This window comes from Leptonychotes weddellii, chromosome 1 (genome assembly GCF_054177405.1).
Source record: "Leptonychotes weddellii isolate Sample4059 chromosome 1, ASM5417740v2, whole genome shotgun sequence".
Lineage (NCBI taxonomy): Eukaryota > Metazoa > Chordata > Mammalia > Carnivora > Phocidae > Leptonychotes > Leptonychotes weddellii.
This window is the reverse complement of record NC_138369.1, coordinates 139039592-139053222: the sequence shown is the minus strand read 5'-3', so window position 1 is coordinate 139053222 and position 13631 is coordinate 139039592. Positions and strand designations below refer to the sequence as shown.

Genomic DNA, 13631 nt, shown 5'->3' with positions numbered 1-13631 from the left:
CTGAGTTTTCATCATTTTGTTTCCTCAGGATATATCTATACCTCTTCCCACATTCTCTTCCTATCTTGGAGGTTATCCTCTTTACTTCTGATCTTTCTCCTTCCCTTTGGTTTCATCAGTGATATCTTCTTCTCTGTAGTCGATGACATACCCATTCAAAATAGTACCAGATTAATCATCACAATATAGCATTTTGCCCCACCTTCAACTCCTGCCCTTCAAAATATTTCCAGGTGGTATATCTCAAAATGAGTTTTATAGAACACTAGAACTTCAAGATGCACTTCAAAGAAAGTTCCTTGTTTAAAGAAATATAGGAAACACTGCATGCAATATGTTTCTCTTGCAAACTTATAATGCACATGAGGATGTTAAAGGTGCTGAAGACCCCAGCACTGCCCATACTTATTAGATTATAGACCATCCCCCAGCATTTTTTAATGGAACACTTATCAACCTCACAATATACTTAGAGAAAGATGCTTTAATGGATTTCCCTGGTTCCAAATACTTGAGCCTGGGTATGTAAGTTCACTGAATCTATATCAAATAAGCCCTCTCAGATTTCCTTTCTGTCAATACTCCATTTGGTCTAACCCAGTTAACATTCAGGGTGTCAAAAAGACTGAGCACATTTGTATTTCTGAGCCCCTGAACATAGTATTTTGGCTCTGTAGAGTGCCTTTATCACCTTTTCCTCATCTAGGCATTTCCCCTTCTTCAAGACACATACAAAATGATGTATTCCTTATGAAACTTTTCCTTGTGAAAACCATCTCGGCCCATATTGAGCTCTGCCACACACTGAGCACTAAAATAAATGGATAGAGTTTAATGCCTGTTTTCTGTGTCATTGGGGAGAATGTCTATTCTGTAGGTCATGGATCTTGTTTTACACATTATAGAAACTCCAGCACACCAGGCAATCCCTAGGGCGCACTATGGAGTTATAACCATATTAAAGGTTACCACATGGGCTATGGTGAGCGCTGTGAATTGTGTAAGACTGTTCAATCACAGACCTGTACCTCTGAAACAAATAATACATTATATGTTAAAAAAAAAGGAAGATAGTAGGAAGGGAAAAATGAAGGGGGGGGACATCGGAGGGGGAGGCGAACCATGAGAGACTATGGACTCTGAGAAACAAACTGAGGATTCTAGAGGGGAGGGGGTGCGGGGATGGGTTAGCCTGGTGATGGGTATTGAGGAGGGTGGAGCACTGGGTGTTGTACGCAAACAATGAATCATGGAACACTACATCAGAGGCTAATGATGTAATGTATGATGATTAACATAACATAATTTAAAAAAAAAAAGGTTACCACAGGTAGATATGGATGACATTGGGGCATGATAGATCGGAATTTGATTTCTGTAGCGATTGGGACAGTTTACTGTGCTAAAGACCCAGATGGAATATACCATCACCTTGTTGGGGAAGAAATACCACCTACCATCACTGTCATCACCTCTTCAAATGATAACACCCATGCTTGGAGGAGATGAAGACTAGATCTAGATGAGGAAAGGCAGCTCTGTCCCTAGGTGAAAATAGGAATTTGCATTAGTTGACACCCAATGCGGAGAAGGGTAAAATCATCTAAGAATATCAAAGGACCCATGAAAGGGACCACTGGATTGCCTCTCTACCAATGATGAGATCACCACTCATGATCATTAAACCATGGCAACCTGATGAAAAAGAGAAGGTTGTTCTCCTACCCAGGGAAGTCAGGCAGTCTTGTGCGAGGATCCAGTGCTTACAATGTGGCTGGTGTACAGAGCATGTAGCAACCACCTGCAGACTATCACAGGACTGGATGTGCTCCTCCTTCCACTCATATCCAACTCTCCCGCTCTGGGTCAGTGTAGAGACACATTACATAGGAGGAGTCAAGGCAGCCTGGCTACCAGAAGCACAACATGCAACCCCCCGAAAACAATGAATTTCATCTTTCCCATAAACTTCTTTCACTGCTACAGCCCATAAGAGCACACAGCAACTGTCCGTCTCAGGCAAGTGTGCCATAACCAGATATTAAAGGGCTTTGAGTTTTTCAGATTAGGTGTTATCTGAAATTGGGTCTGAACAGGTTCTCTAATAGTGAGTTCATAAGGAGGCTAGGACTAGAAATTTTGTCTCTTGATGCTTAGGGAGTTTTATTATGTGAGAGAAGACAGTATGGCTTTCTTCCCTAAAACCGCAGCAACAAATGATTTTCATCTTTTAGCAAAAGAGAAAGTGCATTTAATTAAAGTACAGTCTGTGAAGTGTCTTGCTACCTTCCTGGATAAAAAGTGTTTTACAAACAAAAGATTTAGTTAAAAACTATTTATAAATGGGAATGTTTACTTCTGTTTACTTTACAATAGGTAGAGACTGTATTATGTAATGTGTGAAAATAGTAGGATAATGGTAAAAATTCTGTAACAGAAAATTCTGTGTTGGTCCTTAAGTTAAAATTCCTAAGAATGTAGTAGAGTATTCATTAGTAGTAGTAATCAATAAGGAAATATTTTTAAAACTGGAATTTTTATTGTGGGAGTTTATTGGGTCAGTGAAGCTAAATGGCTTTGATATTTTCTGCCATGCTTCTGTTTAGAGTTGTCTTTCTGGACAATTTACACATTTGAGAGTGAAAATGAATGGTGGCCTGCCTTTTGGACGTGTGATAGGCCACTGGGGCAAGGTGGCTGTTTTCTGAGAGCCATGGGCTGTTTCTATGGTAAAATATTTTAGTTTCTTCTTTCTGTAGTAAGAATAGGTGTGTACTTTAATGTTCTGGGTGAAACCTGAGATCCCTGCATCTCTCCCCAGGATGTCCCCTATGGCAGAGGCAGGGGGATACGACTGGCAATGCATTACATTGATTTTGACACCTTAAAGGTTATGCGGTACTTTCATACTTTCATGGACACTCTCTAAAAATGAGTTCCCGCCATCATGAGTCACATAGGTGAGAAGATTGTGGTGGGGGAGAAAGATTTAAGTGGCCCAGATAATGAGCGGTAAAGCTTAATCTAAAACCAAGGTTTTCAGAAGAAAATTCCTCCTCCTCCCGCCTTTTTTTTTTTTTCCTAAAAATACCATGGCTGCCAAAGAGCTTTGTGGCAAATCTGAGGAGCAGAGAACTAGGTGGAGAATCAGAAGATCTGCCTCGTCTTCTGGATCTGATAAGAACCAGCCAGCCATGTGACCATGGTCAAGTCAACTTTTCTGACCCTTATAAAATCAAGAGTAAGGAATCAATGAGTGGCATTAATTACCTTCCAGATGTAAAACCTCTCACCTGTAAAATAGTATTGATTAAAAATGTGTGCTTTGCCTATCTTATAAAGTTGTGAGGCTAAAGTAAGCTGAGCACGTGGAAGTACTTTGCATTCTGTGAAGTACTGAATTATTATAGTCTCAAAGAATGAGTACTGGAGGAATTAGGAATGGGTCCCCTGCGTGTGTGGGAGGTGACAGCCCAGTCCATTTCCATTCAGGTTTTGGGAAAAGCTGTAATAAATCAGTCTAATCCCACTCTGTCCCCTCCTCTCCCAGCCTGCTGCAGAGTATCAGTCGAACAAAGTTACTTGAGTGGGTGAGCCAAACTTCCAAGTTCCAGCCTTTCTGAATAGAAGCTCCAGAGGTTTCTGAGCCACAGTGCAGAGAAATCCCTGTTCCTCCGGGTGTGTCTGAAACACTGGGGAGACCCTGGGGACAGTATGTCCAGGGAGCTGGGGAGGAAGGTCAGACAGCACTGCTCCCAAGGCCCGGTTTTCTCTTGCACGCCTCTCCAGCCCACATGATTTTACCTGGCAGCCCCAGGAGCCAGAAAAGACCCAGAAGAAGCAGGAGCCTCCTCTCCTGATAACCTAAGTGCTGCTCTGATTGAAAGGCAGAGGGTATCAGCAGAATGGCTGTACCGAGTCGGCATTGATTTCTCCAGCCTTTGTCTGCGTCTGGTTTCTGTCTCGTTTGGAGGTGGTTACTGTTACTACAAGCAGCATGAATCATGTCTCTGTTAAAAAACAGAGCTTCAATTGTCTTACATAACCCCTGGTAACTGAACGTCTAATAATAGCAAGCCATTTACAGGTAGGGAGTCTGTCTTCCTCCCAGACACACACACACACACACACAAACACACACACACACACACACTCACACACTCTACTCCCAGTGTCTCACAGTAAAGTGAGACAGACAGGGAGGTGGCAGAGGGAGAAAGGGGACAGGACAATTGATTTTTTTTTTAATTTTAAAATACATGGAGTAATCATGCATCACAGGGCTTGACGACTGGTATGTTTAACTGAGCTAGTTTAATAAACTGAAGGAAACAAGCATTCTTCTTCAAAGAATTTGAAATAACAAGAAGCCCTACACACACCAGACAGACACCTTCTCTACCGCTCTACAACTGTATAAAAACCCCAAACCCCAAAGATGAAGGCAGGGTCTAAGGGGTAGGAGGTGGGTCAGAAGTTACACTGGATTGGCTACTAGCTAGCACCAGCTAGGTTTAATTTTCAAAGGACTTTTTCCTTTTTGCTTGACCAGAGAGAGAGAGAGTCCAAAGGTTCTTGGCTACAGTCATTGTATAAAATTCCAGAGAGTGAAAAGCAACTGAAAACATGGCTGCAGTGTCCCCATTATGCAAGTGACACTGTGTCAGGCACTGTAACCTGAGCCCCTTGCTTTGGGAGAGAACCCTGCATGGGAAGACTTGTATTTTTCCAGAGCATAATCTCTGCCTTGTAAGACAAGATGAGGTCTTTTCATACACGATCCCCACTCAGCCACCCATTAAGGTGATTACCAAAAAGCAAATAATAGGACAGGCTGAAAAAAGGACTCGAAAATTAGAAAGATGAGTTTTCCTTTAAACCTCCCATGTGAGAAAAAAAAAAAAATTAGGCTCCAGACAGCAAGTGAAAAAGTGCATGAGGGAAAAATTATATAAATTTGCCACACGCATGTTTTCAGTTCCTCACTGCTTCATCATGGCCAACCTAAGAACAATCACTGAAGGCATTATTTTTTGCATGTGCGGTCCCAGGAGTCCTGTAACTCTAGATATCGTGTAAATTGGACCAGGGGAGGACTTTATGGAAAATTACAGATGGAGGCTACATCCTGCCACTCAGGCCAGGAGTACAGAAGGAAAACTTTCTTCTCTGTTTTGATTGTTTGATAACATGAAATGGTGGACGAGGCTCGTTCAAACCAAAGAACATCCTTGGAAACACCCACTTTGAAGACCAGGGCCTGGTCTCTTCTGCTGCTCAGTTGTTTAGCGATACAAAGAAGGCATTTGGATATGGTTATATGTCAAAATGGTGTGTGTTCCCTCCAAATAGGATTTACTCTGCCTATTTTCCTTTTAGAATACTTTGTAAGTCCATAAGCAAAAGAGTTTTTAATAGAAGAAAGAAGAGAAAGAAGAAAAAAGAAGAAAAGAGCAAGGAAGAAGAAGGAAAATTACTAATGTTTTCTTATCCCCACTTGCAAACCTGGCTGGATTGCATAATAAAACCTCCACTGCTGTTTTCTGATGGTCTTCGCTCTGTGCCATATGGATGTGGCTTCTGGAGGAAATGAGTTCTAGGTTTTTCACACAAATATACAAATGCAGAACAGGAGGGATCTTCACCACTAAATCACCCCACATAACAACAGGACCACGGTGGTGGGAGGTGGCTGATGGGGATAGAATCTTCTGCGTATTTCATTCACAACTGACCGAAGTCAATTGATCTTAAGAGCTGGTACAACGGCTGACTAAATGTTTTAATAAAAACAGCCATGAGACACCACTGCTTTCTTCGTAGAAGTCTTTCCCCTCTAACTACTGTGAATATATTGCTGAAAGATTCCTGCTTCTGGAAGAGCCGGGGGTTTGCCTCTTCTCCTCCTGGCCTCACAAACTAGCCTCTCCTATGCGTTTGTGAGGTGATTACACATACCTGAAGTTTCAGGGCACTACATCAGCCAGTGGTGTATTTGGCACCTAAGCAAGGACCCGGTGAGCCAGACACATTTAACATGTACAAGTGGATTATTATATTATTTGCATTGCAATAATACGAGTATTTTTGGATTGTTGCTGACAACTAGATCATAATAACCATATGTGGTGTAATAAACCACATGACATTGTATCAGAAGCTTAGAGTTCATCTCTTCAAATGACCTAGAGGTTTTTTTTTTTGGAAAAAGAGAAATGGTGGATGCTTCCCCCCCCACCCATAAAGCATTTATTGAATGCCTATTGTCAGCGATGCACTCTTTATTCACAGAAGGGAGCTGGGCTATGCCAGGCTCTCACCATGTCCTTTCTCTTCTAACACTGAATGAAATATCAGTAAAACCAAGTACAGCTTTTTTTTTGAACCTGATAGGCAATCAGTACATAGTGACTGATCATGTGGCTGTTGGTAGACGCTGGTGATACCGATGGCAGTGGGGATGGTGTCCTTATAAAGGCACAGCAGTTTAAGAACATCTCAGGGACAATTTGGAGGGAGTAAATGAGCAGGTCTGGTCGGCTTTATGTATTCTAACCAATGTCTGGAACTCCAGAAACTTTTTAAAATAACATGATCATGCCATGTTTATAGGAGTGCTAAGATTCTTACGAAAAAGAGGTATAGATGTTTATCTAGTGAGCTTCTCCTGATTTGTAGAATACTCAGAATACTTCTGAGAACCCGTCTTAATTTTTAGAATCATTTATAAGAATCCAAGAGTTTATTATTATAAAGTCAACTTCAGTCCAAAGCAATTATTCGAGATGCTCGTTGACGATTAAGAGACACAAAGCAACATTGGTGGGATAAGGCAAAGTTAGAGTTCTCTAAACCGGTTTCAGAGAAACTGAAGAAATGGCAGAGTGGCTCGGCTGGAAGGCATCTGACTATAAATTAGAGGACCTGGGTCCCCAGCCATGTTTGTCAACTGCTGCGTGATCTTAGAAGTCATAACCATCTCTTGAGCCTCACCTCACCTTCCTCATCTGTAAAATGGGAGTGTTGGATAAAAGGGTCTTTAAGTTTCTTTCCAGTTTAACATTTGCTGATTTTATTTTATTTTTATATTTTTTTAAGATTTTATTTATTTATTTGACAGAGAGAGAGCGAGCGAGAGCAGGAACACAAGCAGGGGGAGTGGGAGAGGGAGAAGCAGGCTTCCCGCCTAGCAGAGAGCCCAATGCGGGGCTCGATCCCAGGACCCTGGGATCATGACCTGAGCCGAAGGCAGGTGCTTAACAACTGAGCCACCCAGGCGCCCCATCATTTGCTGATTTTAAAGTAAGGCAAGATGACAGAGTCATTCCTCTTTCCTCTCATTTTGGTAAGCACATTGCTTTCTCCTGATCTGTGTCTGTGTGGTTTGGTTTAGGTTTAGGTTTCTGGGTTCTAGATGTCACAGAGTAAATAATCATGTCATTTTTTTTTTCTTTGTATATGTAGGAAAATCACAGGGGAATGAGTCTCCCTTTCTTTCTATGTCAATGTCTCTTCTCAATCAGATTTACACGCTGAATAAAAACATGATCGTCCTGTCTGTGAGGAAGGTTCTTCCTCATCCTCATCACAGGCCCTCACTCATGCTTATGCAAGCTTATCTGGGTTATTTCTATATTTACATCTTGGCTATTTTTTTCTCTTTCAACTTGTTGAAATCCCTGGTAAGCATAAAGCTGAAAAACAAAAACAAACAAATAAAACAAAACAGCTCTGTTTGAATAATTTACTTCAGTTAAAGCAATGTAAGAAAACACTGTAACACTCAGGGAAAAAGAAAAGCTTTTTAAAATACTCCTGTATCTTAGAAAAGACCAAATAAAATGTTACATCAATGATAGTTTCATCTGTTGTTACTGTTTTTCATTTTCAAAGCGAATGCTACATATTGGGTTTATAGTCTGTGTACAGACGTGGCTATTTCTCCCAGTATTCCTCAGGCCACCACATCCTGGAAGCCAAGGAAGCCCAGAGCTTGCTGAGCTAGCTTTACGTGGACAGAGGAGCCCCACAGAAAACCCGATACCTGGAGCTTGTATCATGTCCTGACTAGGCACTGCCGTTACTCATGACTCGCTCTTTTCCATCTCTCTCCTGTTGCTCTGCTGGTTTAATTCCCATCACCTAGAATACCCTCTGTTTGCCTGCCTTTCCTGCCCACGATTCCTCCTATCTTTCGAGACCCACCTAGCTCACACCCCATTTCCAAGGAGCAACTTGGGTTGACCCAACTTGTGACCCAGGGATAATTTTCATGGCTGGCAAGTGACAACTAGCCCACGTGACAACTGGAGTTACTGAGAACACCTATCTAGGAAGTGCCCAGAGAACACCAGAGAAAAAAACTGTTAAGAGTTGCAGGGTCCTCATAAAAGGAAAAAAGGCTTTAGGAACAAGCCCAATATAGGAGCTGTGGTACATAAGAGGAAAGCTGTAGCCTTGTAAATAAGAGTTGTGGCCTTGTAAAGGAAAGTTGTAGCCCTGTAAAGAAGGGATTGTTTTCGAATGGCCTGACACTTCTTTTCACTTTTCTCTTCTTCTTCTTCTTTTTTTTAATAAAGGAAAAGAAATACTCTTTCTTAAAATGAGTTGAGACATTGCATATAGCAACATATAGTGTCACAAAGTTTGACTGTACTAATTATGAAGCTCAAATGTCAAGATTTTAATAGGGAGAATATGGGGGCACAGTGAAAATAGGCAGACAGAGGTATGTGTATAGAATCTGAACTTCATCTACCCCAAGCCCCCTCGGTCCGATGGCCACACCATGAATTATGATAAACTCTGACAGTGCCTAGCTGGGCTTAAGTGATGGGCCATGATATATTCTGATAGTAAAAGATAGAATGAAGCTCAGAAATGCTGGATGCTGTTATATATGTATATGATTTTATTTATGTGTATATTTTTATATCTATATATACAAACATATATATTTGTATGATGTTTGGCAACCTCACTCATGGTATTCCTGTGAAGTAGGCATGTGGTAAACATAATTAGCCCATTAAACAGATGGTAGGGCTCTGGCATATCTCACCATATTCTAAAATGGTGGAGCTGTGAGCAGGAACTGAAGAGAGAGTGCAGTTTGATGCACGGTTCACTGCAAATCTCTGTGAATTGCTACTTTCCTAAAGACAATCTGGGTAGGCTGCGTTTGGCTGAGAACTGGGGATGGTTTGGGAAGTTTTAAAAATATACAAGGGGACAACTTTTCACATTCATTCAGATATAGTATCTTCATTTTTACTTACTAGGGACATTTTTTGAAAAACAGCTTTTTATCTTAACTCATCTGTGTTCCAAGCAAACTCCCAAATTGCTGAGCAGATTAAAAAAAAAAAAACAAAAAAAAACCCACCCACATGCCAAGTAGAAACACTGGGTAAATGTGTGTGTGTGTGTGCATGCACGTGCATGCGTGTGTTTTAATTGTCTTTACAAAGTGCATTATTGGGAAGGATAAAGTTGAAAAGAGGTTTGGTCCCGTAAACATAAACACACAGCCATCATTACAGCAGAGTGACTACATAGAGGCCAGAGCACGTGTGATCAACTTTTACTCAGCTGATGTATGTGGCCATGGCATTGCCACTCCACGGTTCAGCTGGCTTTAGAGAGCCTGTAATTAAATATTCCAGCCCAATTCTCTGTCCATTGAAATAGGGGCTAGCAGAAGTGAAAGGGTTACTGGAAGTTAAGACTTGAATTTACAAATGTATTTGAACTGGCTTCAAGAAGACATGAAACATCAATACGTCTGGAGAATAGAACTTGCACTTGACTGTTCTTTACCATCTGGTCTCAAGAACATTTTCTGCTTGGAAGTTGCATAAGCAATGAAAAAACACATAAACAACTTCCTGTACCATGTTTTTGGTCACTTATAATGACGCATTACAAAGTAAACCAGCTAAATACGAGCAACTGTGCCTAACTCCAGATGACACTGTACATTATATAACTAAGATCAGTGACAGCGAACATTTTCATTTTAAAAGATCTGGACTTGAAAAAATATTCAAGAATAAATAGCCTTCCTTCTAAGGTGTTTTTCTTGAGTAGTTCTGACTAGATTCTAGGCTTTTAATGTCACTGCAAAACTCTCTAATTTTTTCCAAATTAAAAAAAAAAAAAGAACAACAACAACAAAAAACCATACTGCGGAATGAAATATCCCATATATATTTTTTTAATGACATAAACTTGCCTCTTTAAGCAATAAACCATAATTTATACTTTTTTTCCCGTGGAAAACTTTTATACATCCCTGTTTTTATAAACAGAGATGCTGATATCATTTACATTTTTTCATATGATACAGGGATACAGGGTCATCCTTGTGAATCCTCTTTGCTCCCATTTTTCAGTAATACACTTGTATTTTTCTTGAGAATTGGAGTCATCCCTCACTGCTCAGTATAACAGCCCTAGGCTAAGCTGCAGCCCACTATTCACTGCGGTAGCTCACTGGTGTCACTGTCCCTGTTTTTAAGAGCCATCTCCTTCCAAACCTCTATGCTAGATATATTTTCTAGTCTATTTTGGTTTGGAATGTCAGGTAAATGAGTGCTACAGAGACAATATTGCTTGAAAGCAGGGTTTGGTCAGAGACTTTGGGGCACTCACTTGGGTGTTTGAAGAAGACATCTTTATTTACTGCTTTGTTAAGGGTTGTAATTCAGGAGTCTGAACTGCCAGAAATCAAACTTTGAGGTGTTATTGTGTAACACGAGTGTGACATTTATGCTCTTTTATTGCAAGTGTTCTTATTTTCAAAGAAGTTGCTCAGTTGGGGTGCCTGGGTGGCTCAGTCGGTTGGGTGGCCAACTCTTGGTTTCGGCTCATGATCTCAGAGGCGTGGGATGGAGCCCTGTTTTGGGCTCTGCACTCAATGCAGAGTCTGCTCGAGATTCTCTCTCCTTCTCCCTCTGACTCTCCCTCCCCGCCCCCGGCACTCTCTCTCTTTCTCTAAAATAAATACATAAATTGTTAAAAAACAACAACAAAGAAGTTGTTCAGTAATCCATTCTTTTTTTTAAATTTTTTTTTAGAGAGAGAAAGAGCAGGGGGAGGGGCAAAGGGAGAGGAAGAGGGAGAATCTCAAGCAGGCTCCATGCCCAGCTCCACAGAGCCCCATGTGGGGCTCGATCTCATCACCCTGACATCATGATGGGGTTCATGACCTGAGCCAAATCAAGAGTTGGCCGATTAACCAACTGAGCCACCCAGGGGCCCCTTAGTAATCCATTCTTATTTCTTTACTTGTACGTTTCTGATCCATTCCACTTCACTCCCTTGATTTCTGCAGGCAACGTGATTAACACGGTAACTTTGAGAAGTAAAGAAATAGTACACTTTTTAGGGGAAGGTGAGAGTTCTTGAAAATTTGTCATAGGGACGGAAGCAAAAATATATAGTCAAATTAGAACATTTCTCTGGACTTCCAGTTTTTCCCTAGATTTTGAAGAGGACTCTTCCCTTACTGAATGCAATGAAAAGATTTTAAAAAATTGTGAAGCTATTTATATTAATTTAAGTATTCAGAAAAGTAACATCTGATCATCTTTTCTCCCTTTCCCCCAAGGGCAAATCAGCATAATTCACAATCTGTGATAGTTAGGATAGGGATTGTGTTGAAATTTACCTTTTCCCTATCTCTGAAAATAGAGATTTTTAAGCAATAGAGATTTTTAGTTTTCTAAGAAAACAGTGTTAAGATTGTTGGGGAAGGAGGGCACCTGGGTCGCTCAGTCGGTTAAGTATCTGCCTTCAGCTCAGGTCGTGATCTCAGGGTCCTGGGATGGAGTCCGAATCAGGCTCCCTGCTCAGCGGGGGAGCCTGCTTCTCCCTCCTCCTGCCACTCCCCCTGCTTGTGCGCTCACTCTCTCACTCTCTCTCAAATAAATAAATAAAATATTAAAAAAAAAAAAAGATTGTTGGGGAAGGAAAAGGGAGAACCATGTTTAACTTATGGGGGGGAACACCTTTTTAAATACTTTAAAATACACATATCTGATAAGCTCCTGATAATTCTTATTTTGAAGTCAGTTCTTAAGAAACTCTGTTAACACTTTGAAATCTCAGTTCAAACTACATAAAAATACTCCATGAGGATTCATAGTTTCAGTGAATTCAGATCAGTTGTCTATTTCCTAGTAGGTCTGAACTGGTGAAGTTTTACAAAATAAACATCTTTAGCTTTCTAGAATTACATTTTTTACTTGTTTGATTTGTTAATTTTTGTAATGTGTTTATACAATTAAAAATACTATGTCAGAGCTAGGTCTATTCATTACAGATTATTTTTGGATAAAGAGAGTTTGCAAGAAAGTGTCGATTTTACAGCAGTCAAGGTTACTGCAGACTAAAGCAGTAATTCAGGCATAAACTGGTCTTCCACCAGTTTTCCACAACATCATCTGAGGACATGGTTAATGAGTTCCAAAATTCATTCACAACATTGTTAATCTTTTAGGAATCTCATAACCTTGCCTGACCTTTCCATAATCGTGAGAGAAAAACCTTGACAAAATTAGAATCAGTTGTCATGTCCTGCCTTCTTCCTTTCTTCTAGTTATTCTCTTTCTTTCTTTCTTTCTTCCTTTCTTTCTTTTTTCTTTTTCTTTCTTTCCTTGAAACAATCAAAAGACTCCACGTTTTCAAATTCCATAGAAGGCTAATAATTGAATAATTTTCTCACATCTCTGTTTGCACTTTCGCAGTCTGGTTGCATTGATTTGTGTCTCATAAGTAGACATTTCCTTTGTTGGTTACAAATCAATGCTATAGAACAAACCTGCCAGCACATTCCCACCTCCCCTGTTCCCCAACCCCCTTGCAGTTTGAAAAACAAAGCAGTTTTCTTTTTAAAAATTAATTTCATTGGTTAGTAATATACTAAAAGAAAAAAAAGCCCCAGAGTTTTTTTTAAAAAAAACCAATCCGTGGGAAAAAGAACTCCTCCCAGGCTGGTCTCTGCTCCTTTCTCACCGCCTAAAGCAGAGAACTACCTAGTGGGAGAATGGCGCTCGGCTGCCATGGCTCCTGGTGTGCTCTGTTAAACCAGTTAAGGTCCTCGCCTTCATACATCACAGGGCTGCCCAAAGCAACACACTGTGATGTCACAGTCAGATATGATTTCATGGCAGGAAACAAACAAAAAGGCAGAAAAGGTTGAATGTATTCTGCTTTTATTCAAATCTTCTAAGAGAGGGCAAAAGGGAAGATACTTTTTTTTCTCCAAGAGAAAGAGAGCACAAGCTTTCTCATGTGAATGTGAAAACTCAGTTCTGAAGGTACCCTGGTGCTTTCACCCCAAGTGGATAAGTATGAATAAAGAAGCACAAAGAAGTACTATCATCAATCTGAATGCTCTTACCTACACTTAGCTACAGGTGGAAAGCGGGCAGGCACGATTTGATTTACCTAGATTAAAAGAGCAATTTTCTGTCCTCTTTTTTTTTCCTTTTAAAAATAGCCAATCGATTTTGGCCTCGCTATTGCTGACTGTACCAGGTCCATTTCAATACACCGCTGATTAAATGGTATGTTCATGGCTGAAGGCATTACAGCAGGAACAAGCAGAAGCTGCCGAAGGAATGGAG

General features: G+C 40.6%; 1 protein-coding gene across 31 annotated transcripts in view; it reads right to left on the bottom strand.

Moving 5' to 3' along the window:
• ZBTB20 (zinc finger and BTB domain containing 20) overlaps positions 1 to 13631 on the bottom strand; it is a 764927-nt gene that overhangs the window by 80972 nt on the left and 670324 nt on the right. For 3 of the 31 annotated variants that reach the window (XM_081796610.1, XM_081796715.1, XM_081796616.1), the window contains exon 3: positions 1458 to 1544. The exons of the other annotated variants lie outside the window; for them this stretch is intronic. The gene's annotated coding sequence lies outside the window, so the exon portion shown is untranslated. The remainder of the gene's footprint in view (positions 1 to 1457; positions 1545 to 13631) is intronic. 31 annotated transcript variants of the gene reach the window in all.